This window comes from Podarcis tiliguerta (assembly GCF_965153285.1).
Source record: "Podarcis tiliguerta genome assembly, chromosome: 1".
Lineage (NCBI taxonomy): Eukaryota > Metazoa > Chordata > Lepidosauria > Squamata > Lacertidae > Podarcis > Podarcis tiliguerta.
The window spans coordinates 88,599,976-88,627,848 of record NC_139534.1 but is presented as its reverse complement, the minus strand read 5'-3'; the positions used below and the strand labels follow the sequence as shown (position 1 = coordinate 88,627,848).

At 42.3% G+C, this 27,873-nt stretch overlaps 1 protein-coding gene across 4 annotated transcripts in view; it reads right to left on the bottom strand.

Annotated features, from left to right (window-relative positions):
- The window catches only part of GALNT16 (polypeptide N-acetylgalactosaminyltransferase 16), a 139,032-nt gene that overhangs the window by 66,191 nt on the left and 44,968 nt on the right, over nt 1-27,873 (bottom strand). The gene's annotated exons all lie outside the window — the stretch shown is intronic.

Sequence of the window (27,873 nt, the reverse complement as noted above, 5' to 3'; positions counted from 1 at the left end):
AAGAGAAATAAAACAAAAATAAAAGACTTATTACTTCTAAAACTCAATTTAACTTTCATTGTCAACTGACTTCCTTGAACCCCCTCTAACTGAATTTCATTGAATCACTTTGTAACAGTTCTCCAAAATCATATTTCTCATAAAATTAACTCCTTCAATTTACTATCCTCTTCTCTTTTCTTAATAATCTAGTCCATAATCTTTTACAAGTCATTCTTAGTCTAATCCTAGGCCTGTTTGGCACTTTCAAGTAACTTCTAACATCTTATATTACAATATTTGGCTAAATATTCTTTAAATTTCTTCCAATCTTCTTGATGCTCCTCTTCCTTCTGGTCGCAGATTCTTCCAGACAGGTCGGCCAGCTCCAAAAAGTCCAACACCTTCATCTGCCATTCTTCTACTGAGATAGGAGCAAATTCTCAATTTGGTTTTCATAGTTCCTCAAATCAGCATGCTATGCTTATTTTTTTTGTGTGTGGGAAAAACTGTACTTTTAAAAATGTTAAAATGCAACACATCTGCACATGACTCAGTAGAACAGTTTCTACCTGCAGTTGAGGGCTGGTTTTGCCCCCCCCCCCCCCCGAACAGTTGCCTCCCCTCTGATTGGATTTTCCAAAAAAAATAAAAGGCCAGGAGCCTGACTGCAACACTGGGCACTATCTCAGCCATTCCCAATCTGGTGCCCTCCAGATGTTTTGGACTATAGCATGGTGGCTGAGGCTGATGAGAGCTTTAGACCAAAACATCTGGAGGGTAGCAGGTTGGCAAAGGCTACACTATCTGGTGTGGAGACCTGGCTGGGCACCGTCAAAGAGTCCACTAAGATGCTCAAAGAATCTGTAATAGGAAGTACACAATTTACAGTCCCATACAAACATGATGTGGTAAGTACTCCGCCATTTGCCTTGTTTGAACAATGCCCCCCCTCTGTTGGTACAATAGACACTTTCTCCTCACCCCAGGCTGAAATGAGTGTGGTTGCTACAATAAAGGAGACCTAAAATTGTTCTGCGCTGCATAGAAAGGGTGATTGATTCCACAGTCCTGAAAGCTTTTCTCGGAAGTACAGCTTCACTGAGAGAAAGCAGAGTGCACAAATGAAGAAAAATATTTGTTAAAATGGCAGAAGAAAGCCATTTTTGAGCCTGTTGTCAGTAACTGCTCACACACCCACAGAGAAGAAAGCCAGTGTAATAAAATGAACAGCCTTAGAAAATGCATCCTATTTTGATTCACAGAACACAGAATACACATCTTTTCTTCCAGCTCTAACGATCCCAGAGTTGTTGGGTTTTTTAGCTTTAGCACGTTTAAAATAGCTTATTTTCAATATGGCTGTTGTACAATTGACTGTTCAGCAGAGGATAATGCCAACATTTAAAAACTATCCATGGGAACGTGGGAGGACAATAAGACGTGAGCAGCATGCAGCTTTTACCCCCTCTAATGTACTGAAAGGGACTGGAATTTTGAAGGGGAAAACAGCATAAGCTAATACGATTCCTTAACCAATAGGAGGTAGTGCTTTTTTGTGTAGGGTCCTCTCAGGCTTGAGGGCAGATGGCTGTGGGCTCAACAGAGCCCTAGCTGTCATATCACCATGAGTGTGCCACCCATATATTCACCTCCAGTTTTTACACATATTGCTCATGGGGGTCATAACTCCTTCACTTCTTAATTTTTCACATTTATGTCCTATTTTCCCTCCAAACAGTATATATAAGGTGATCTAATTTTATCTTCTCAACTACAGTGGGTGATTCCAGGCAGGTGTTCATAACGGGATGGTATTCCTCATGTATGTAAGTTTAGTTTAGTTTTTGCTGCATTGTGGTTGGCATCAAAATGCCAGCCCTTATTCCCTCTCCCCACTGCCCCCAATTTTATTCAGAAAACCCAATAAATTAAAAAAACCCCTGTTGCCAATTATCTGTTTGTGATACCTACATAACCTATTTTGCAGTATTAAGCCCCTGTATTTGGTACTCACCAGCAGACTGGCTAGACTGTAATAGTGAAGTCCTACCTGAGGGCTCATCAACGCTTCATAATGTTTCAGGGTTTTGTAAAGTCTAAAATTCAAATATTATAAAACCGAACACAAATGCCACTTACTGTGCACAGCCACTGTTAGAGACATTGGCTTCTGAAGAAATGTAAACATCACGGGTGGTCAAATTATCTGCCTCTCACATGGAGGGACAAAGCATCAAAGAACATCCAGAACAGTGAAACAAATAATTGGAGAACATGATTGGGGGGGGGGGGGGATGAACTTTGGAAGAAACAAATTGTGAACAGATCATTCACAAACATGGATTTCGAATTAGTCATGACCCCCACTCCCAGGCTAAATTGAGCTGTGTAGGTTCTATACTTCCTGTGCTTCATATTCATCTATTATTGTTGTGCTCTTTTCCATGAGAGATATGAATTGTGCAAATATTGCTTTGTGTTTGTGGGTGGGTGGGTTTTTTTTTTAGTAATAATATAAACCTAACATGTTCTGTATCTCTGAATACAGTTTTCTTTTGTACCATAGAATTCAACAGGAGTGACTCCACTGTGACACTAGATTTTTTTAAAGCCTGCCCTAAAAAAATTGGCTATTTGATGATAACTGTCACCCAGACACTTCAGGTCCAGGCTAGATGTTATCCAGCTGCCACATGCAACAGTCTCCCTCAAGTGTGTTTTTAATGACAAATAGCTGGAGCAGAGTGCAAGTTTCGATGGCAGAATGGCTGGGGGAAGATGTTGCCTCAGCCATTTCCCACTGAATTCACATGTTCTGCTGAACTCAGATCTCTCTCTACATGTGTACAAGTGATTGTCTGAAAGAGTATACACTTGTAGATTTGTGTAACAGCGGAGAAGGGGGGGCAATTGATGGAGAAGCACTAGGGGATGGACTCTTTCTCTCACACTCTTCCTAACTGAAATCCCTTGCCTCAGAAACTTGTTATAGCCTCAGAGGCAAAATCTGTGTGCCCATCTTCCTGCCCCACCCCCAGAAAAGGCAAATAGCAGCCTGGGAGTATGTATGACCTTGAATAATTTTTTTTCCACTCCCCACACGAGGCTGGTTTCAAGCTTTAAAAGAAGGTTGTCAAGAGATCTGACCACAGACATGTGTCAAGTGTATGTCAGTCACTTGTTGAATTTTTGAAGGCTGTTGAATTTTAGGGTGGCCAATTATGCCTTGCCAAGAAAGGATTTGCATCACTAAAAAAGGGTGGGCACCAAATTTGCATAAAATCTGCATGGGGCTAATTCTCACTCTTCCCATCTAAAAACAAAACAAACTAATTTCTATCAACATTAGGTTTAGAAATTTCATAATGAACAAGCAAACAAATGAAAATAATTACATTTTAGGCCTGCTTTCATTTAATTTATTAGCAAAAGATTTCTGCTACTCCCACACAGCCAGATTTTTCTACCCAAAGATTAGGAGAGAAACCACGTCTTTCATTCTCTAAGAAGGGAGATGCATGAACATTTTCTGTGGCAGTGTTGTAGCAAGTCTCCTGGAGCCATTATAGGCAAATGGTTTCATCTATTTCAGCTAGAAACTGTGGCTCTTGCATTACTACTGACATTTAAAGAAAATAACATTTGGAGTGGCTTTCAGCCAAAACTGTTTTCTGGCATCACGTGCTCAGCTAATTGCTCGGCTTTTCATATTCTAAGCACCATTATGAGCCTCCCTTGACATTCTTTCCAAACCTAAAACTTCTAATGAAACCAATGGAAATTCAAATACTCAGGGAGAAATAAGAGCAGTGAGAGGTAACCGGCTGGATTCAAGTTGGTAGTACTGGGAAAACCAATTGCCATGAAAAATGAGAGTGAACCAGCTTCTTCTTTATCCATGACGAAGCCAAATACTCTGTGGTTGGAATCCTTTATCTCCTGATTAAATGCAACAGGCATGTCAGTGAGAATGTATATCAACTATAGTGAGATTTTCTAAAATTAAAAGGTGTACACCTTTACGCCTCTGTCCTAGAGCTTTTTTAATCGACTAAACCGAAAGGTCACGTCCCAGCAGAAAAAGAGGTAGTGTAATTGGTTTTTTGAGTAGTCATCTGTGCAGTTCCACAAATGTTGCCTATATCTGTGGAAAGCAAAGTTCAGAACCTTCTAGAACTTCCTGATTAAAAGTTTTGGTGAGAAGCTCACCCCCAACCCTCAAGCCACATGCTAAAGGTGAATGGCTCCTTTCCTAATGATCACTAGCATGAAACATACCTTTTTCAAAGATGCTACACCCTGAGTCAACCTCTTCATCAAACTATCCACTACAACCCCAAAGTCCCGGTTCAGTCCAGACACCATGAGCGTCTTACTTGGCTACAAGTGATCGCCAAAGAATTAGATATGTGAAATTAAGATTTCCTTTGCTCCAACATGCATCACTTTACAGTTGTTTACACTGAATCACATTTGGCATTTTATTGCCTATTCACTTAGCTTGGAGAGATCCTTTTTTAATTGATATATTTTTATAGTGTTTTAATTCTATTACTGTGATTACTTTTTAATAATTATCTTTTCTATGTTTTAAACTTTTTCGAATTTATCTCTGTGTTGTTGTTTTTTAATCTATAAGTCTCATAGAGTCCCAGTCTGGAAAAAGGTGAGCTATAAGTAAATATAATAATAATATATTTTTTTAGTCTTACTGTCCTACTCTCTACTTCATGTTACATAAACAGTTCCTGATGCACAAAATCCATCTCTTCTCTTATTCTATAACTGCTTACCTTACTCAGGAGTCTTTGGTGAGTGACTTTGTCAACAGCTTTTTGAAGGTCCAAGCAAGTACACAATGTCAGTCACCTCTATCTATATGCTTGCTGACACCCTCAAAGAACTCTAATATGTTGGTAAGCAGGGCTTATTCTTTCAGAAGCCATGCTGCTTCTGCTTCTGCAAGGCTTGTTCTGCTGGACCCACTCTATTCTCTTGACCATTATTTATCGTAACTGATTTTAATATTGTGCTTTTCAATGGTTGCAGCTCACCTTGGAACTTCATGCTGAAAGGCAGGTAAGAAATCTAATGAATGAATGAATGAATGAATGACCAAGCTCCCGTATGTGCCATATAAGAGCAACTGTACAAGAGATGGGACAGATAGGGAAAGAGAGCAGAGAGGCCCCTATGGGCCTTCCAAGTCTGAGCCGCAGAGTTTGGTGCAATCCTGTTGTGAGGAGAGAGAACCACTACACACAGGGAGGGAGTGCATCAGGAATCATCACAGCACATGGACAAAACTGAAACAAAGAAAAAAATTACTGTTGGAATCAAATCAAAGGTGACTGCTCTAGAAAGACAAAGTAAATGTCAGAAGACTGAACAACGTACAAATGTTCAAGCCTTTCCACATCTTACATTGGTATTATCATACAATTTTGTACCACTATGAGATCTGACTTACACTTCCTACTTTAGGAAGGAAAAAGACTTTCCCTCTGATCAGGCCTTTTATTTGCCTCAACTGCTAGAGTTTTTTCAGTTTATTAGGATTCAGCACAGCATTCCCATTATCTGTTCATCCTGCATACTTGTGCTTCCTTATTCCTGCTTGGGTTGATAGCATCAGTGGCCATTATCTCCTCACTGTTATACAGAGCAGAGATTATTTTCAATTACCAGAATCCCGAGAACTGTGCTATGTGTAAGTCTGAAGCCGTAAATGTCTAATTTTTATGATGTTTGAATGAACTTGCCACTTTCTCAAATGGAGTACTCAATCTTATTAGTTGTGTGAAAAGAAAAGTACTGTTGGGGTGGATAAAAGCTTTCAGATATGCAAAAAGCAGCTATATGCTGGGATGATAAGAACTGGTGTTTTCTGTGGCTATTAGGACAAGGAATGCAGCTGAATGATAAAGGAAAGACTGAAGAAGAATTGTCAAATCAGAACAATCAGGCAATGGAATTACGGAATAATCAGGGATTTGCATATCCTGAGCCAATAAGAGTCAAAATTCTGTGCCAGGAAAATAAAATGTGATATAAGCAATGTGATGCAACACAGCAATGCAACACAGCAACCATTTGCAGCCCTTTCATGACACATACAATGAGCTGCCCAAGGTGGCTGCCTTACTCTGCTAATGGTAAAGCCGGGCCTGAAGCAGCACTCATCTTTCTCCCACTTTGGCTACAGTACTCTGCGTCAGAGCTGTGCAATGTATAATCATATTAATAATAATTCACACTTTATTTGGGTAGCTTTACAGTGATACAACAGTTAAAGTGATTCAGGCTCAGGAAGGGGTTTACATCAGAATCCCCTCTGAAAATGAAGGGAGGTAATTCATTTGAGCCCCTTCATGGATCACTGCCTTTCCGTGGCGAAGGGGCTTGAATAACTCGGAGAAGCTATGAGCTATGCCGTGCAGGGCCACCCAAGATGGACAGGTCATAGTGGAGAGTTTTGACCAAACGTGATCCACCTGGAGCAGGAACCGGCAAGCCACTCCAGTATCCCTGCCAAGAAAACTCCATGGACAAAGACAACAGGCATATAAAAGTTATGACGCTGGAAGATGAGCCCCTCAGGTCGGAAGGCGTCCAACATGCTACTGAGGAAGAGCGGAGGACAAATACAAGTAGATTCAGAGCTGATGAAGCGGCTGGGCCAAAGCCGAAAGGACGCTCAGTTGCGGATATGCCTGGAAGCGAAAGGAAAGTCCAATGCTGTAAAGAAAAATATTGCATAGGAACCTGGAATGTAAGAACCATGAACCTTGGCAAGTTGGATGTAGTAAAAAATGAGATGGCAAGAATAAATATTGACATCCTGGGCATCAGTGAACTAAAATGGACGGGAATGGGCGAATTCAGTTCGGATGACTATCATATCTACCACTGTGGGCAAGAATCCCGTAAAAGAAATGGAGTGGCCCTCATAGTCAACAAAAGAGTGGCAAAAGCTGTATTGGGATGCAATCTCAAAAATGATATAATGATCTCGATACGAATCCAAGGCAGACCTTTTAACATCACAGTAATCCAAGTTTATGCACCAACCACTGGTGCTGAAGAAACTGAAATTGACCAATTCTATGAAGACTTACAACACCTTACAGAATTGACACCAAAGAAGGATGTTCTTCTCATTATAGGAGATTGGAATGCTAAAGTAGGGAATCAAGAGATAAAAGGAACAACTGGCAAGTTTGACCTTGGAGTTCAAAACGAAGCAGGGCAAAGGCTAATAGAGTTCTGCCAAGAGAACAAGCTGGTCATCACAAACACTCTTTTCCAACAACACAAGAGAAGACTCTACACATGGACATCACCAGATGGGCAGCATCGAAATCAGATTGATTATATTCTCTGCAGCCAAAGATGGAGAAGCTCTTACAGTCAGCAAAAACAAGACCTGGAGCGGACTGTGGCTCAGATCATCAGCTTCTTATAGCAAAATTCAAGCTTAAACTGAAGAAAGTAGGAAAAACCACTTTACAATCTAAGTCAAATCCCTTATGAATACACAGTGGAAGTGAGGAACAGGTTTAAGGATTTAGATTTGGTGGACAGAGTGCCTGAAGAACTATGGATGAAGGCTCGCAACATTATACAGGAGGCAGCAACGAAAACCATCCCAATGAAAAGGAAATGCAAGAAAGCAAAGTGGCTGTCCAATGAGGCCTTACAAATAGCAGAGGAGAGAAGGCAAGCAAAATGCAAGGGAAATAGTGAAAGATACAAGAAACTGAATGCAGATTTCCAAAAAATAGCAAGGAGAGACAAGAAGGCCTTCTTAAATGAGCAATGCAAAGAAATAGAGGAAAACAACAGAATGGGAAGAACCAGAAATCTGTTCAAGAAAATTGGAGATATGAAAGGGACATTTCGTACAAAGATTACCATAATAAAGGACAAAAGTGGTAAGGACCTAACAGAAGCAGAAAACATCAAGAAGAGGTGGCAAGAATACACAGAGGAATTATACCAGAAAGATATGGATGGCTCGTACACCCCAGGTAGTGTGGTTGCTGACCTTGAGCCAGACATCCTGGAGAGCGAAGTCAAATGGGCCTTAGAAAGCACTGTAAATAACAAGGCCAGTGGAAGTGATGGTATTCCAGCTGAACTACTTAAAATTTTAAAAGATGATGCTGTTAAGGTGCTACACTCAATATGCTAGCAAGTTTGGAAAACTCAGCAGTGGCCAGAGGATTGGAGAAGATCAGTCTACATCCCAATCCCAAAGAAGGGCAGTGCCAAAGAATGCTCCAACTACCGCACAATTGCACTCATTTCACACGCTAGCAAGGTTATGCTTAAAATTCTACAAGGCAGGCTTAAGCAGCATGTGGACCGAGAACTCCCAGAAGTGCAAGCTGGATTTAGAAGAGGCAGAGGAACCAGAGATCAAATTGCAAACATGCGCTGGATTATGGAGAAAGCTAGAGAGTTCCAGAAAGACATCTACTTTTGCTTCATTGACTATGCAAAAGCCTTTGACTGTGTCGACCACAGCAAACTATGGCAAATTCTTAAAGAAATGGGAGTGCCTGATCACCTCATCTGTCTCCTGAGAAATCTCTATGTGGGACAAGAAGCTACAGTTAGAACTGGATATGGAACAACTGAATGGTTCAAAATTGGGAAAGGAGTACGGCAAGGCTGTATATTGTCTCCCTGCTTATTTAACTTATATGCAGAATTCATCATGCGAAAGGCTGAGCTGGATGAATCCCAAGCCGGAATTAAGATCGCTGGAAGAAATATCAACAACCTCAGATATGCAGATGACACAACCTTGATGGCAGAAAGCGAGGAGGAATTAAAGAACCTTTTAATGAGGGTGAAAGAGGAGAGCGCAAAATATGGTCTGAAGCTCAACATCAAAAAAACGAAGATCATGGCCACTGGGCCCATCACCTCCTGGCAAATAGAAGGGGAAGAAATGGAAGCAGTGAGAGATTTTACTTTCTTGGGCTCCATGATCACTGCAGATGGTGACAGCAGTCACGAAATTAAAAAACGCCTGCTCCTTGGGAGAAAGGCGATGGCAAACCTAGACAGCATCTTAAAAAGCAGAGACATCACCTTGCCAGCAAAGGTCTGTATTGTTAAAGCCATGGTTTTCCCAGTAGTGATGTATGGAAGTGAGAGCTGGACCATAAAGAAGGCTGATCGCCGAAGAATTGATGCTTTTGAATTATGGTGCTGGAGGAGACTCTTGAGAGTCCCATGGACTGCAAGAAGAACAAACGCATCCATTCTTAAGGAAATTAGCCCTGAGTGCTCACTGGAAGGACAGATCATGAAGCTGAGGCTCCAGTACTTTGGCCACCTCATGAGAAGAGAAGACTCCCTGGAAAAGACCCTGATGCTGGGAAAGATGGAGGGCACAAGGAGAAGGGGACGACAGAGAACGAGATGGTTGGACAGTGTTCTCAAAGCTACAAACATGAGCCTGACCAAACTGCAGGAGGCCGTGGAAGACAGAAGTGCCTGGCGTGCTGGTCCATGGGGTCACGAAGAGTTGGACACGACTAAACGACTAAACAACAACAACAATTCATTTGAGCAGTACCACAGAAGGTGCTTTTAAGGTCTGACTTGGAGACTCCTGTCAAATATAGCCTGCGAGTCAAACAAGTTCCCCACCCTGATCTGTAAGAAATAGTGATTCTAATAATTCTCAAACGGTGTTTTGTGGATAACCTCCACTCACCTTCTCAGCCATATATGTACCCCCTCTTCCCTCTCTCTCCTTCCACTTCCTCCTTCAGCTACTGAGTACTGCGAAGAACAAACTTCTCAAAACTCAGGGTTGACGGTGTTATGTACTGAAGTTCTCACCCTGGGCCAGCAGGGGGATAATGTAGATAGTTATGCAAATGAAGGATCGAAAGTGATGTTCGGTGATTGGATAGTTTGTATGCAAATGAAGGATCAAAAGTGACGTTCAGTGATTGGCTAGTTACAGAAAATGGTTACTGTTGCATTCTAGTGGAGCTCTATATAAGCAGGCTGACTGAGCTCCTCAGCTCAGTTCTGTTCCAGCTTACAAATAAAGAGCTGGTTTGGAAGAATCGCTGTGTCGTCTGATATGTTTGCCCACAACTTAACAGACAGAGTGCAACACGTGGCTTACACATAATGCTGAGCCATGGTTTAGTGTGATGTGCAAACCAGGCTGCTAAGATTTCCTCTACTGTACTTTCCTCAACCCCCTTTCAGATTTCATCACCCTAGAGAATGCCTGTGTAGCTGTTGCTTTGCATTGAAGCTGACTGCTTTCTCTATAGGGCAGTCTTTGAAAATGAAACCTGTCTGCAAATAAAACCCTATGAACCGTCAGCATGTATTGTAAACCTGCCTCACAACAAACCCTATCAATATACATGCAGGACACTGGGTTACTCTGTGATTGATGGGATTCTCAGAGACAGCAGCATCTTCATAACAAAAGACTTTCCAAAGGGAATAAAGCATGATCTAAAATGTAACTCTTGACAGCACCGCTATAACTAAAAAACTCAATATTTATCATATTGCCTTCCAGGACTACTATCCTGATCTGTTAGGGAAGGCTGCGCACATTTTGCAGAGTCCACAATTCTGAAAACAAAAGACGTACAAGCTGAGAGGCTGCAATTCCACAAGATAAAGAATATCAAGATAAGAGGAGACGTGCTGGAGAGTTAGGAGTGCTTTAGACAGAAACAAAATCTGGCCTTTAATTATTGGGAATTAGCTGGGTAGTTCACTACTATCCACAAATGTATGACCTATGAATGTCCTTTTAATGGCTTTTCTCTTAGCCACTCAGGATAAGGGCTGTGGGAGATTAATAACTCCACAACACAACACAACACACTCTTATAGTTTAGCATTCCACATCCATGGATCAAGGTTGCCTTGGAGACACTTGTGTATACATTTTTCTAGCATCCCATATTCTTCCCAAGCACAGCCGTCTGTAATTGTTTTCTAAAAACCAAGGTGAGGACTCCAAGGAAGCTTATATTGCTCTCAGCTTCCACCACTGGTATTAACTCAGAATCAGTAGCACTTATTCAAAAGATGGAAGGAAGCATGAGTGCAAATATAAAACTCTATAGGAATTTAGTGTTAGGGTATGATAGATAGATAGTTTTGATAGATATATATAGTTGCTTGGACAAAGCTGGGTGTGTGAGGATAGGAGGAATATAATCCTTTCTAGATGTTAGTTACACAAGCTGGTCTAATGATCTGTTTAACAGGAAGGAACGAAGAATTTGAGGTCCTTGGGTATTTGAGAACAAAATCGGACAGGTAAAACAAAGTGTGTCAGGGATCAGATTGTCCTGCATTAGCTTCAGGTAAAGGTAAAGGGACCCCTGACTCTGGGGTTGCGGCGCTCATCTCTCTTTACTGGCCAAGGGAGCCGGCGTACAGCTTCCGGGTCGTGTGGCCAGCATGACTAAGCCACTTCTGGCGAACCAGAACAGTGCACGGAAACGCCCTTTACCTTCCCGCCAGAGCGGTACCTATTTATCTACTTGCACTTTGACGTGCTTTCGAACTGCTAGGTTGGCAGGAGCAGGGACCGAGCAACGGGAGCTCACCCCGTCGCAGGGATTCGAACTGCCGACCTTCTGATCGGCAAGCCCTAGTCTCTGTGGTTTAACCCACAGCACCACCCGCTTACTTCTGGGTTAACACTGAGCAGCTTCTAACTTGTGGGAGAAAAATGACTATTAGAAGGGAGCCAAGGAGAATTATTTTTTATTTATAAGAGCTAACTTTGAGGACAAGTGCAGCAGTATATTCAAGCATTATGTAAATGGTGCAGAAGACTCTTTCAGGCACATTTTTTAAAACACAGTTGTAGAAAAAAATCTACACAGTCAAGTGTGGCTACTGGTATCTATCTTGCCAGGACTAGGCGTGTTTGGAAGCTGCATTGTGCAATGACTAACAAAGATGTGTAACACTGACAGTGTGCACGATTTCCCATAGGGAAAGAACTATTATTGGAAAAAGGGAAGTCTCTCTCTCTCTCTCTCTCTCTCTCTCTCTCTCTCTCTCTCTCTGAGGTACCCCTGCCCATACGGGCCAGTCTTGACAGACTCTAGGGTTGTGCGCCCATCTCACTCAAGAGGCCAAGGGCCAGCGCTGTCCGGAGACACTTCCGGGTCACGTGGCCAGCGTGACAAAGCTGCATCTGGCGAGCCAGCGCAGCACACGGAAACGCCGTTTACCTTCCCACTAGTAAGCGGTCCCTATTTATCTACTTGCACCCGAGGGTGCTTTCGAACTGCTAGGTTGGCAGGCGCTGGGACCGAACGACGGGAGCGCACCCCACCACGGGGATTCGAACCGCCGACCTTTCGATCGGCAAGTCCTAGGTGCTGAGGCTTTAACCCACAGCGCCACCCGCGTCCCTACCTCTCTGAGGTAGCTTTTGCTAATCTCAAAAACTTTTAATTATTTAGGAATGAGCTGGTGTAACTACACTACACACCATCTTATTTGTTGCTTGACAACCAGCTGAGCTGGTTTAAGAGGCTGACCATATATACCACCATCACCTCCCCTCCCAAAAAAAAAACTTCTAAGAGCACATCCACAACTCTTAAACTTGTATAATAGTGCTTTAAATGTATGCAACCTATGGCTAAAGCAAACCCAAAAATTCTACTCCTGAACAGATCCTACAAGATGGCAATTTTTATCACGTTGACGAATGTGTTTTATTTGTTCCTTCATTCATCAAATTTATATTCCGCTCTTCCTCCCAAAGGAGCCCACTTGTACCTCATTAACTTGTAATGAGAGCCATACATCAACATTCAGTACACATTGTACACAATGGAAGCTGAAATCACAGCGAGGACATTTCCCTTCCCTATGTTTCAAATTACATTATTGTGCTGTGCTGCCCACAGCAGAGAAGGAGTGGAGAGACCTTCACTTGATGCACATTACCTGATTCGTTTCCATGCGCCTGCAATCCGGCCACCCAAAAAAACTCATATTCAGCGAAACTCTCATATTTGCACGCACTGTCATCTGTGCATGTACAGTGGCTGTCTCAAATGTACATACCATAGCTTAACCCTAGCTTACATTTTCAAATCAGATGGAAGCTGGTTTAAGGGATAACACAAAGAATTTCTCAAGAAACTATAGGATACATATGGGTTGTGGCTAATATCACTTGCATACAGCTTCAAACACCAGTGGTGAGATTGCCAGAGTAAACAACAATGTGTAGGATGGCTTAAGGTTGCCATCATAGCCATGTATACTCAGAAGTCCCATTGAATTCAGTGGTTCTTACTCCCTGTTAAGTGGAGTCAGGATTGCGGCCAAAACAATGAGAAAATGCCCAACAAAGTGCACAACAAAGGCACACAGCCATTTGACTATTTTTCTACTGCATTGTTTCTGTGACTGTAGCAGTGGCAAAACATACTATTTTTTTCAGCATTTTCTCCATGAGCCGATGCTTCACCTGAATCTAAATTCAGTCCTTGTACAAGAACAATGCTGTGGCTGCCCTTTTCTTTCGCTACAGCTAGTGACCATGACTACTCTACTTATGAAAAGTCATGTTTCTTCCAACAGTATAAAAAATTCACAGTACGCTATGTGACGCCTAGCACACAGCAAATGTTTATGGCTATAAGACAATTAGAGCAGGTATGAAAACCCATTTTGCACAGCGTAACTTTCCCCACAGGCCTTATTGTTTCACATTCTACATAATTTTTGCCCTTTGCAGCTCCGGGAAGAATCAGAAATTGCAATGGGGGGTTCATGGAAGCAGTAGAAAAGCTTTAGGGAACATGTCCATCTTTGTTGGAAAATATCTATTTTCCATTGATCCAAGGCAATCGTTAACATGGTCAGGCTGGTCTGCTTGAAGTGCTTATTGATTAGGAGTCTTAAGAGGAAAATGTTTACATTTTTGTTTTTATGCACATTTGGAGAAGGCTTCTAAGCCTCTCTTCTACCATGAGAAAAGTGCATGCATTCCTCCTCCTTTTATCATTTGTAAAAGCTCTAGGCTTCTAGGAACAGCTTAGAAACAATGCTTGCATACTTTTAAGTTATTACAACAGTTATTACCTGCTTTTTAGGAATCTTTGTCAGGCCTAATTAGTGTGAATTTTAAAAGCCCTTTGAAATCCTTTAATTAAAGTTACTGTAAAATATTATTTTGCGTGTCATTCGAAGGCTCCTTGCCAATGACCTCTAGTGCAAAAAAAGACCATTGCAGAACAGATGTTACAGAATACTGATACCAGCTTCCATCTAGACATTTATATAAGCTGAAAAATGGGGGGGGGGGGGAGCTTTTGCAAGGGCTTTAAAAAGCTATTGCTATGATTTTTAGTACATCTCTTGACAGATATAGAGGACATGAAACATGGGCACTGTGCCCTGTCAGGATCCTTTTCATGAAACAAAGAAATCACAGTCTATACTTCTGCAGTATTCCTCTCTATCAAACAGGTGTGTGCGCGCGCACACACAGAGAGATATTAGCTTTGCAAAACAATTGCTTTGCTCCGAGAAAGATAGCATTTGATTAATTCAATTACCTCAGAATATGATCCCTGCCAAAACAGAAAATAAAAGGTGTTTCTATGGAGACCAAAAGACAAGCCAGCTGTTTCAGCTAATGTAGCTGTCCCAGCTGCCCCTCCCCCCCACCCGTTTCTTGAGTGACTGTGTATATGGCACAACAACGGAAAAAGGAACATAGAAGCCTGGCAGGGGACATTAGCAAAATACACTTTCATTCAATCTTGGGAAATTACTTGTATTACTGGTTAAGTGCCATGGAGAGGTCCACATTTTCTCCAGTAGACTGTTTGTACTTTCACACACAGATGATGATCTCATAATTTGTAGACTTGTTCTTTTTCCCAGAACATCACATCACCATTGGACAAAACCCCATTTCAGAACATCCAAAAGAACCAGCCACGTAGCCCTACAACCACCAACAAACAGAGTCTCTGATTATGAAATTCTCATCTAGCAGCATGTACTCATACAGCATTTTGCTCTTATTTTAATCACTTCAAAAACTATTTTCCCCGGCTCCATTCTACATATGTGCTTACTAACTTTAGTAGTCCTGTTCTTTATTTTTCATTAACCCTTCATCTTCACTGCTCAGGTTTTATGCCACAGGGACCTACCAGATGAGTTTTTTCTTGCCCTGCTAACCTGCCTGGATTAATCACCATTAGAAACTTCAGTAGCTTGCTGAAAACCTGCAAAATCTCCATTATGCATTTCCACACAAATGAAGTATGCTTTAACCATAGACTCTTAGACAAATGCTAAGGACATCTGGTGTATTAATAGCATGTAATGACGACTGTCTGCAAATCAACATGTATTCTTGCTTCAAAGAGCATCAGATCTCTCTCACCTTCCACCATAAGCACCTTTGGCCAGGCACAGAGTAGGAAGCTTAGCTTCTGACTTTTAAATCTCTTTAAATGTGAACTTGTATTTCTGAAATATGAAAATATAAAGAAAGAAAACGAGACTGTACATTTCAAACAAATTTTGGTGTGAGAGATTATACAGCTGAGACATTTCTGCATTTATTTGCATCTAGACAATAGATTTAAGAGTCTTAGCCTTGAAAAACATTACTGGCAGGGAAGCTGTGGTAATGTGACCTAAGCTGGAAAACCTTGCACTGGAGTGTGGAAGTAAAAGGACTTCTCCCAGGGAACATCATTCTCTTCTGCACATTTTCTGAGGAAACCAATATATAGGGGGTAGGCTGGTGGGAGACTATGGGAGAGACTCATCAATGGAAGCTCTGCACAAGGACTTCAGCTTGTGCAATGGGACTTTCTTCCCCTCTTCTCCCATGCAACCTCCCCCCCCCCATGCATTGCAGTGTGCAGATGGAACAATCCTCCTCCCCTCAGCAGTGTTCGGGGGTGGTTTCTCCTGCCAGCCCAGAGCCAATTTTGAGGTACATGGGAGGAAGAGAGCAGGGAGCTCTGTTACACCAGCAGAAGTCCTTGGACAGGGCTTTCTGCCATTGGGGCTCGTTAGGTGAACCATAGTGAATGATAACTCTCTTTTATTTTTTAAACCAAATCAGTATCAGTGATGCGCCTGTATAAATAGTCATACTTCAAGGGAACAGGCTTTTGACAGCAGGGCTAGGAATAACATGGTCAAAAGAGGACATACCTGCTGCCTCTTTAATAGTTGTCCAGAAGAAGAAATATAAGCAGGTGCAACTTTCATAGCAAGCTACACCTGCTGAAACCCCCTCTTCTGCACATCTGTTACTAGACCTCCTTGAGAGAGAATGTCAAATGCTTGTTAATATGCAAGAGCATAAGGAAAAGAAAAGCCTCTTGCATTAGATACTTCTAGTGCTGGCCAGCTGATCAGTCTAAATTGACTATAGAGCCAATGTACCCCCTATGTACGCACTTGATGATCTTCTCAATACTAGGGCCCTTTTATGCTGCTAAGGCATTATCATTTCATAATTAGTGGTAAGGAAATTTTAAATGGGGGTGCCGCAAGGCACTTAATCGAATACTCTACTCCCAAAAATGCCAATTCCCAAAGGCATATGTTTAAATCACATACAGCAAAGGTTCTGCTTTCCCCAGATGTAACCAGTCCTTAAGTTATTATTATTGTTGTGTGTGTCTAGGACTGCATCTTCAGATTGCACTTGTACACACACTCTTCAATGGGACTTTCTCCCAAGGAAAAAAAAGGTCACAGGATCAGGCTATAAGAATAGCATACAAAGGAAGTCTGAAAAGGCCACATTCAAATCAAGTGTGATTTACTACACGTGTCACAGAGCGTAATGTATTTCCTTTTTTTTTTAATATATTGAGCATTATACAGACTTTCTGTGTATATAATATATGCATTATACAGCTACAGGAAGATTGATGTATATTACATTGTATATAAAAACACATTAGGCTGCATAATAATATATCTCAAAAGATAGAAGAGCTCCATTTGTCTTTTAGATGGGAAATTATGCAGTAGAGTGAAATTTGTTTCCAAACTGGAGATAATCTGTAGTAACTCAGGACTCTCACAACTGTGAAGGATTATGACAAGATCAGTCATCCTAACTGCATGAAATACTTTCCGCTATATCCTCCTTGCCTCTCCCTGAAATCTGGTATGTATGCATTTCCATGATTCTGATCCCTCTACAGCTTTTCTGTGTTGTTAATCCTTTTTTAACAAAATAAAAAACTTTGACTTTCCTGTTAAGTTTTTAAATGGGTGCATATAGCTTGATCCTACGTACATATAGCTTGATCCTCAGAATTCCCACTGAGGTCAATGGGGTTATTCCCAAGTAAGTGCACACAGGTTTGCAGTCTTGATTTGCTAAAAACAACAACAAATGAATTGACACTGAAGAAAGGTGGTGAACAGAGTTAAGAGCACGTCTTCAGAAATTAGCAGCAGCATGAAGGGCAAAGGAAAAGGAAAAAAGAGCTTAATCGAGGAGGATACACTTTTTCCCTTTTCTTGACGAGTTTCACAGTTTGTACATTTCCTTGATGACATCTGGCCACAGAGAAATGAGACAGACGCAAAAGAACACGGATGGAATAACTAAGAGCTTAGGCTGGGCATACTGGATGCAGAACAAAACTGCAGCAGACCCCTGCCAGTATTACAGCATCATCAAAAATGAAATCCCAGCAGGAAGCAGCTGAGCACAAGACTCCTGCAGGATATAAAAATGTTAGCCAAAGAGCCAAAAGTAACATTTTGGACAGCAGACTGTTTGAACTCAAACATGTGTTAAGAATCACATTTCTGCTTCCCTCCACCTGAACTGCAGAAGGCGGAAGCAGTGATCAGCGCTCAGCAGGTGAGTAGTTCACATCCATACTGCACTTATTTGGGGAGGTCGCTTCCTATTCTGGTGATTGTAAATCCAGAGAATCAGCAAGGAAGCCACAGCTACTGTTTCACTAGAACAGCCGTGGGACCTGACTGCAAAACCTCAAACAAGAAAAACAACTGGCCTGTATGCAACTGTGTTAGAATAGGGCCTGGGAGACCAGGATTCAAATCCCCACTCAGGCATGAAGCTCGCTGGGTGATCTGGAGCCAGCCACAGTCAGCCTACCTCACAGGGTTGGTGTAAGGGTAAAATGGAGAAGGGGGAGGACCGTCAGCTCCTTGGAGAAAGAGTAGGATATATATGCAAACAACAGATTGCCTAGGGGGCAAGGGTATGTTGCATAAAGCAGCATAATGTTTAAAAGGTACGCTTTGGGAAGGGATGGAAGGGAAAGCACACAAAGGATTATAATGCGGATTATGCTTCTTATCTGGATTAGGGGCCCTATCCGCCCCCCCCCCAATGCCACTCCCCTCCCATTTGCCTCCAAAGCTCCTGTTTGCTATAAGCAGCATCCTTGGGGGGAGAGCAGCGTAGGGAGGGTGTTTTCTGGTGGGTATCCGATGCAGGACCACAATCTAGATCAGGAGTACAATCTGGATCTGGCCTTACAAGGCTACTACTCCAGCTTCAAAACAAAAAGGCTCATCTTCAGCACACTTTTAAAAAAAGTTCATCATAATAACTTACTAAGAAATACGTATCCCTTAATGGTGCAATCCCGGCACCTGCTTACCGAGACACAAATCAGGCATACTCCCAGGCAAGTGGGTATAGGGTGACACTCTTGGATGAGCCTAAAACAGCCGCTGCCTGTAAGATTCAGAGTTGATCTGGCAGACACGGAGTACACCAAGGAGCGGAATCTTTTAAAGGTGAGGCCCTGAAAGGAAATTTATTTGAGCGTCGTCCTTTATTAATTGTACAAACTGGGGAGATCAAATTCCTCCTTCAGAGTTATCTGCAATTAAACATTGGGGAGCTTCTGTGGTTATTAGACCCGCAAGTCTTGTTGTGCATTAGCTCCTGCCATGACACGTTGTCTGTGTCTGTGATTTGGTGTGCACAACATCTGAAGGCAAACGGAGCCCTAGTGTAAGGGCTGGGACCTTATTAACATATGCAAGTGTTTTCATCGTACCTACACTCATGCTATCAGCAGACACGCACACCAGGCATATTAATTCATCTCCATTTGCTCATTTATTCCCTTTGAACTCAGATGACCTACATTCGAAGCTCTCTTCCTCCCAGTGATTCATGTCTGTTCCGAGCAACAGCTGGGTGCAGAGTGATTAGTTCCCCCTGGAAGGGCAAAAGGCACTTCAGACTTGGCAAGGGGTAGGACAATGGCTCAGATTCACTGCTGAGCTTTGGGTGATTATGGGTGTTGGTCCCCGTCCCCCCCACCGCAAAGTCTGTGTGGCTGACTGACAAAAAAGGAAAGGAGGGGGGAGTGCCCAAGTAGGGAATAAACACATCGGAATTCATAACTCAAAGGGCAGATATGACTTGCATGTTAAAGTCCCAAGCAAAGAGGAGGAATCATAACCGTGTCTCTAGTCTCGTGAACTAAGTGAAATTAGAAATCAGAACATGCTTGCTGGCATTCTCTCGGCTGGAACTTTTTGTCAGCCTTATCCCAGGTGCAGGTTTGACATTTTAAGAAACAAAATTAACAGTAATTGCAAAACAATGTATAAACAGTAAAAGTCTCTTTACAAGATTCAAGCTCCAACTTTACCCACTACATTCAACGGTAGGCATGGGACAGCCATGGATTGTCCCCAGCTTGCCAAAGGTGTTCTGTAATTCTGCAAGGACCCGTCCTACTGCTACTTTCGTGTCGTAGCTCCAGGAGAGTTTGTTCATTTTTGGGTGGGGGCTGGGAGCGGGGAGGAAAAGGGAAGAATGTTTCTCAGTTAAATATTCCCCCCCCCCCCGCTATATTTTAACATATATGGGATCCGAGGGTTTTCCGAACCTCTTGGGGCCAGAGGGCACATTGGGAATTTTGAGAGAGTGCCGTGGGCACCAGTCACAAAATGGCTGCTGTGGGAGTGTGGAAGTGAAGGAGCCATTAGAATATTGTTCTCTATATGATCCAAAAAAAAATTTGTTTAAGGCATTTTCTCCTCTCTCATAGGCTTTTCCACAGGGGGGAGGTTTTTCACCAGCCAGAAGAACAAGGCTTTTCTTGCTTAGATGTTACAGTGAAATAGGCCTATCTCAGGAATGTCTAGGCCTAGGCGGGTGAGAGATAAGAGCAAGGTTGAATATGGGAGATTCTGGCCCCAGATGGGGGAAGACTGAAGACAAGGAGGGTAATGCAGGAGACAAAGCCCCATTTTATTGCTATCACATTTGAACACATGTCGAGGTTCATGGCGTGGAGAGGCTGGTGCAGGAAGAAGGGGGCAAGCAAACCCATATAAGGACAAGCCCATATAAGGACATAGGAAGTTGCTATGATTTACAATTTCCCAGAAATCAGGTGGTATTATTCTGCAAATGTATAAAAAGGGCTGGCAAGCCCAGAGAGGGCGGGAAGACATCGGGCAACACGGGTCTGTACCATTATTTTGTCATGATAAAATAAAAATGATTTTACTGCTGTCAAATTGACTTTTTGAAGCGAATTCTGATACTCCGAAGGGAAGGAACTAAGAAAAGGTCTTTCAGAAGAGCACAAAATGGCTTCCATGGGGACAGATCCACACTGTGCTGGATCTTCTCACAAATGCAATTATTGCTTGTGGAGAACACTGTGTGAAATACAACACTATGAGGGGGGGTATTCACCTGGGAAGCTTTGTCAGTCAAAGCTCTGCACAAGGACTTCCCATTGCACAATGGGTATTTTCCTCCCCCTTGCCCCTGCCACCCCCTGAATTTGGCTTGGGAGGCAGTCAGAAGAACACCCAGAACAGTGCCTGAGGGAGGAGAGGGGGATTGCTGAAATGCTTGTGCAGATGGAACATTCTTAATAGTGCAGCACTGAATGCCACCCCGTAAGTTCCTTGTTTATAATGCGAGTTCATTCTACATGTCACTTGTTAATGCAATAAAAAGTGACATCTGAAAGTCACCACCTCAGATCCATCCATACACCTTTGCACTGACAGCTATGAGCAGACAGTGGGTGATTCCTTCCACACCCGCAAACCTCATTTGTTGGCCCTTAGTTTCAAAAATACATCCACAGTCCCTTCTGCTGGAACCAGGTGTGCATGGCAGTTCTATAATAATGACCATCAGGGTTGATTTTATCTTAAAATATTGTCACTGTTTGTCCTTAAGTCAGTGAGCAGCACCTGTCTACATCTGGCTTCAGCCTCAATGGTTCCTGATAGGCACCCCAAGGTGCACAACATGAACTCCTCACTGAATGCAGTTCCCATAGTGGAACCAAAATGGCCACAAGAGTGTTGGGGGGATGTTAATGCATGTATGTTTGTGTAAGTGTGGTAGTGGTCAAGGCAGAGGCAGCCAGGTATGAGAGGCTCCTGGTGCCTCCATCACGAGTGCTGTTCTTCATATCCCCTGCCATCACTGATGCTCTGCCTCCCACTGTGTTTCATTGAAAGGTGGTGTCCCCTCTTTCTGCTTCTCTCCCTACACTTTTATGTCTAGTTTGCACCCCACTTTTTCATGCTATCCCCAGGAAGGCAAACAGTTCAGCCTGCACCCTGAATCTATTCAAGGTAGCAGTGAAGATAGCAGTATTTACTGAAAAGTTGTATATGGAGCTACTCAGATGCACATGTGCGCACTAAGAATTAACACTTAAAAATAAAAAAAGACTATCATTAATATGACCTTTAGGTTGCTGGTTCTGCAGGACTAGAGCTACTTTCACCAAAATAGTAATAATACTGTGCTATTGATTCACAAGACATGACCAGTAGCAGTAAAATGCAATAACTCAAAGTTGGCACAAAATTGGTCTGAGAAAGCTCAGAATAAAGTGCTTGGTACACAGGGTTCAGTACTCAACCATAGCTTCCTATTATGCACTAACCCAGAAACTAGTCAATGGTTTCAAAACAACTCAGGATGTGAAGCCATGGTTTAAAGTGGACTGTTTGTCTTGGGGTGGATCTACATAAAGGAAAAACCCGCTATAAATAAGCCAGAAATTAAATTGGTATAACAATAGAAAAATACTATGGAAAATTGCTTAGAATTTTCTTTGCTCTCCAACGCCATTTGGTGTTGTATGTTTATAACACATTCAGAACACTGTTTTTTGACTAATGTAGCTGAGTCCTTGGCTTGCTTTGAAGCATACTAACAGGAAGCTATAGTTAAGGGCTGGTTATTTGGGCTTGTTTTGCTGTTTACACAAAGAGAGGGGTGAAGGAACTGCCTGCAGGTGCAGACCACTTGTGTGTCTCAGACAATATTTTTGGCTTAGCACTACATGCAAACATGGCTAATGTCAACATTTGTGAGATAAAGGCAGTCGCCTCTATGCTGGCACTGTGTTTATAGAGCTTTACAAGCACTTAGGTATACAGCACGTCTCTTGCTCGTCCAGTGGCGGAAAGGCCTCGTGCTCCATTTGCCAGTGTGGATTTCAGACGAAAGGACTGTTGGCATTTTGTTCAGGAGCCAAATAAAATTCAGTTGGACTGATTGAATTTTTGCACTAACCGCATTCCTTCAATTCCAGGGCTCTGAAATCAATTTGAACTGACAAGATCTTCAGCAGTGTGTTCTTTGCCTGCCTGCTGCTTGGGACTTGCTTCACAAATGGCATCAAATCCGGCCCATCCTAGCATGTGAATAAAAAGATTAGCATGTCCCAAGAAAGAGCAGCATGCAGGCCTCATTTGCCCGAATGGAACATCCTCCACTGGCTAAACCATAGTTTAGCATTATGTGTGAACTGTCCACATGCTGATCGTTATACTTTTGCAGGCAATATGTGCTTCTTCCTCATGGGCTGTTACTGCAAACCAATTATTTAAAAGACAGGGCAAGAGGAACCTGATTTTCCAAGCTTTTGTCCTATATCCTGTGATTTGAAACAAGCTAAAACTGTGCCTATTCCAGCAGAAACAAATAAAAAAATCTTTCTAGCAATACTGTGTATTCTTGGTAGCCATAGAAACTACCCAATCCCACATCAACTCTTACTGAGGTGAGATTCTAAAAAGCAAATAAATAACCAAAAACATCTGCAGCAAACAATGCCACCCATTTCAAGATACACGTTTTTATCTAGTTGCCTGGGGCACCACATCCAAAAGCCTGCCTTCCAAAAAGAAAGACACAGTAGCTTTTAGATCTCCCTGCTGTTACGCAAAGGCCTTTCATCATCAAAATAGTTTGTATGCCACACACACATGGTAAATTAATGTCTCTGGAAAGCTGCGTTGCTCTCTCAAATAAGGGCCACATTCAGAAGGTACAATGCAAAAATGGAGTCTGTCATGTAACTGAGTTATTTTGGAAGCATTTTTAACAAGAAGCGGGTTTTGGATGTCTGTCCTTGGGTTTAATGGGAGATTTTGGAAGTCAGTTTACAGTGGGTTAAATGGAAAGACATATTACAGGAGCTCAGATTTGCCAATAATACTTTGTTGTCTTCATGAAATGTTTTCAGTCTGAAATTAATAACGAATATATTGCCCAGATCAAAAGATATACCTCACAAAAGTGCCATCCTCATTAAAACTGTGTCCCAGACACCAGCTCAGGTTACAGCCTGACACCCTTCTAAGCTGCACTTTTAACCTTCACCCAATTAAAGCTGCAATCCTGTGGACAAAAAAAAAAAAAAAAAGCAAACCACAATCTTATATACACCTACTTCAGAATAAGCATGCATAAAATCAGGCTGTAAATGTATTAACCAAAGTACTATTCCCCTTCTGGATGAACTGTGGAACGTGTAAAACCTGTTTGCAACAGAACATGTAAAAACTGTTTTCACACAGCTGGAAGCACAGCAAATATTGCGGAATAGACACATTGAAAGCCAGTGTAAAGAAAATAATTGACAAGCAAGCAAGTGGTCTTCAATTACACTATGTGAAATTCTATTATTATCTTTTCCTCTGACAATGTTCTGGAAGAAATGTTTCTTGTACTAATCAATCAGAAATGGTGATGTGTTGGGAATTAAATATATTTCTACCTGGCGGTGTAAATTTGTTCCAATACTGCACAGTGTGGCCCTACTTGTACCATGCATTTAAAGCAGTATCATGCCACTTTAAACAGTCATGGTTTCCTCTCAATAATCCTGGGCACTGTAGTTTATTAAGGGTGCTTAGAGTTGTTAGGAGACCCCTGTTCTCCACACAGAGTTGCAATTTGTGGAGTGCTTTAACCAGGGATCAGCATACTTTTTCAGCAGGGGGCTGGTCCACTGTCCCTCAGACCTTGTGGGGGGCCGGACTATATTTTGGAAGGAAAAAAATGAACGAATTCCTATGAACCACAAATAACTCAGAGATGCATTTTAAATAAAAGAACACATTCTACTCATGTAAAAACACACTGATTCCCTGACTGTCTGCCGGCCGGATTGAGAAGGCGATTGGGCTGGATCTGTCCCCCGGGCCTTAGTTTGCCTACCCATGGCTTTAACAGTCAAATCCTCTACCCAGGGAACTTTGGTTACTGACTCCTGCTTAAAAAAAAAAAGGGGGGGGAGGCAAGCCTATCCACATATGTAATTTTATTGTGTATATTTGTTGTTTAAAATCCATATTTTGATAATGTAGCAGTAATATTATTGATGCACATAGAGACCTGTAAGCTAAGCTAACACGCCAGGCTAGAGGCCTTGTGCCTTATCTTATACTAGGAGCAGCTTTTCTCCCAAGGTTGTAAGCACATTCCTAAGCGCCTACATATGAAGGGAGACGTGCCTACTGCTTAGAGAGAGAGTTCTTTGTTCGCTTGCTCAATGAATAGGTAATGAAAGAAAGACCATACATGGTATAATTATTATTGTGTTGTAACTTTAGATTGGAGGAAGTTTGTGCATACGTATTGCTTTAACAGATAACAGCTATGTACCGGTATATTACCAGGCCCCACCCTTTTGGGCTCGCTCAGCTTTCGGAGAGTGATCCCACTGAGCCTTTATTGGTAGCAATAAACACCTTTTTGTTATTCCTCAACGCTGCTGGAGTTTTTCCTTTCAGCCCAGATGTTTATTTTGCTACATTATTATTATAACAGTCATACCTTGGTTCTCAAACGGAATCCGTTCTGGAAGTCAGTTCAACTTCCAAAAATATTCAAAAACCAAGACGTGGCTTCTGATTGGCTGCTGGAGCTTCCTGCACTCAATCAGAAGCTGCATTGGACATTTGGCTTCCAAAAATAGTTTGCAAACCAGAACAGTCACTTCAAGGTTTGCAGCATTCAGGAGCCAAAACGTTTGAGAACTAAGCTGTGCGAAAACCAAGGTACAGCTGTGTTGTTGTTTTAATAATAATAATAATAATAATAATATTTTTTTATTTATACCCCGTCCTCCCTAGCCAAGCCCGGGCTCAGGGCGGCTAACAACCAATAATAAAAACAAGTTGGTTAAAATATAATTTAAAAAAGATTAAAATACAACATTAAAACATTAGGATGCAGCCTCTTCACAGGAGGAGAAAGGAAAAGTTTTATTTGTACCCTGCCCATCTGACTGGTTGCCCCAGCCACTCTGGGTGGCTTCCATGTTTCCTGTTTTAAAGGTGCTTTTTACTGCTATTTCACTGAATATTTTATAACATTTTATGTAAATCACTTAGAGAAATGTTATTGATATAAGCAATTTTAAATCTTGTTAAATAAATAAGCATCTAAGCATATGTCCCTTTTGAACCTATGAACAACAGATGTGACATATGCTTCTCAACCATGCGAGTTGTACTCCAAAACCTCTGAAGGGCACCAGGTTAGCAAAGGCTGCTTTGCAACAAGTGGTGGTGATGAATGGAAGTAGCAGCTGCAGGAAACCTCAGCCATTTTACCCTTTCATGCCCATACCATTACAAGAGCTGGAGTGTTCTAAGAAGACTTTGCTACATTTTCTCTTAATAATTCGTTTTCTGTTCTTGCAGATTCACAAAGAATTGTGGGAGCTAACAATGAAGGCTGCCTACTTGTAGGCCCCAGGGGATAATGCAGAGTGCAGAGAGGGCTTAGAAATTCCTTTGCAATATTAAAGAACTGCCACATTCTATCTCTGAGGTGATTTCATTATAGATGTAGGAGAAATCATCCCAATATCCTTTGGGGACTCAATATCTGGAAAGATGCTGAGCAGAACACAAAACCCCTTCTATTGACCAACATGCATTACTCTGTGAAGGGAACACGGCGTCTTGGAATTGTTTATTCGCTCCACAATTTTTCCACTTTGGTTGCCTGGCCTAATGCTTATTTTCTGTTTGGACTGAAGGAAATAAGCAACCAACTAGGAGCCCTGACAGACCAGGCAGAGATTTAACCGCTTAAGAACAGAATAGCACACCGCTTTTTGCAAAAAAAGAAAAAGAAATGGTGAAATTGAGTGCAACGGAGAACACCTTTGATTTCTGGCCACAGATTGAGACAGTCTCGAGGGGGCCACCTCAGGCAGCCAATTAAGACTGTTAAATCATCAGCTATTTATCAGGAGAAGGGCTATTTGGATTTCCCACCTCAAGTACCAAAATTACTTGGCTTTGCTTTTGTTTTATTTTTGACCTAATTTATAACAAGAGAAAGAGAAACATTAAGGTCATTATTTGGACTTTCCACAGGAAAGTGGATTTCTGAAGTTGCCTCCACTGGGACTAGTAAGACAGCAGGCTCAGAGGCCAACCATAGGCAAAGCCAGAGCTACTTGCTGGTGGTGCTAACAAGTTCTAGTTCTGCCCTTATCTTCCTCAGTCACCACACTGAGGGCTCGTCCACACTTTGCCCCCTTGCACTTTCTAGATACAGCCCTGCACTTTCCTCGGCTGTTTCTGACCACTTTCCCCAAGAAAAACCATTCTTTAGTGCTGAATTGGAACAAACAGCAACATGGGTTTTCTGTGGATTCCTGAGAGCATTAAAGAATGGGTTTTTTTGGGTGGGGCAAGTGCTAGGACATGGACCAGAAAAGTGTGGACCTGTGCCTAGAAAGTGCAGAGGGAAATTACTGTGGATGAGCCCTAAGGCTAAGGGTTAGGAACCTGACAGGCAGTGTCACTCCTTGGACTAGTTGGACTAGTCAAGGGAAATGGAGAGTGGCTGACGGCAGATGGAGATTAGTGGGGCAGTGTCCCACTAAAGGTCCAGCCCCCGATGCTCCAGTCATATTCTCAACATCAGAACTTTGTGCAAAGATTTGAAAATGGAGGCTGCAATTATACATTCACATACAGTCCAGGCCAACTCTAAGTCTGAGGAGCCCAGTGGGGAAATGTCCTTCTGACTGAGGCTGATGCGGCTTGCAGTCTAAAATATCTAGAGGGCAGCAGGTTGGGAGAGGCTGCTCTTCACTTCACTTCTATTCCAAGACAGATTTGCAAGGAGATCCCTGACAAACATCGTGGGTACTAGAGGCGCCAGGTTTCCCCCAAATTGAGAGGGCCCATTGCAAGTGTGCCATATGACATGCATCGTGCATCATGCACCGTGCACAACAGAGGAGGCCAATCACTCTAGAGGAGCTGCCCACTGGACCGGCAATGCCACACACATGTGATGTGTGCAGGTCTGCCTCAAGATTGAGGGGGCCGAGGTGTCTTCGGGCCCCTAGTGCTGGTGGTGCCTGCTGGGTACGGTGTGAGCAGGAGAGCTGGCAAAAGTATACATGCGCTGCAAGTGGCGTAAGAGCCTGAAGGATATTGTAATTATTTTTAAAGTAATAATTGTAACTGGGCTGTATTATACACAGTGTACCGCCACACCATTGTTTTCAAGTTAATAAGGCAGTGCCTGTGGTCAAAGTAGTTTATTTA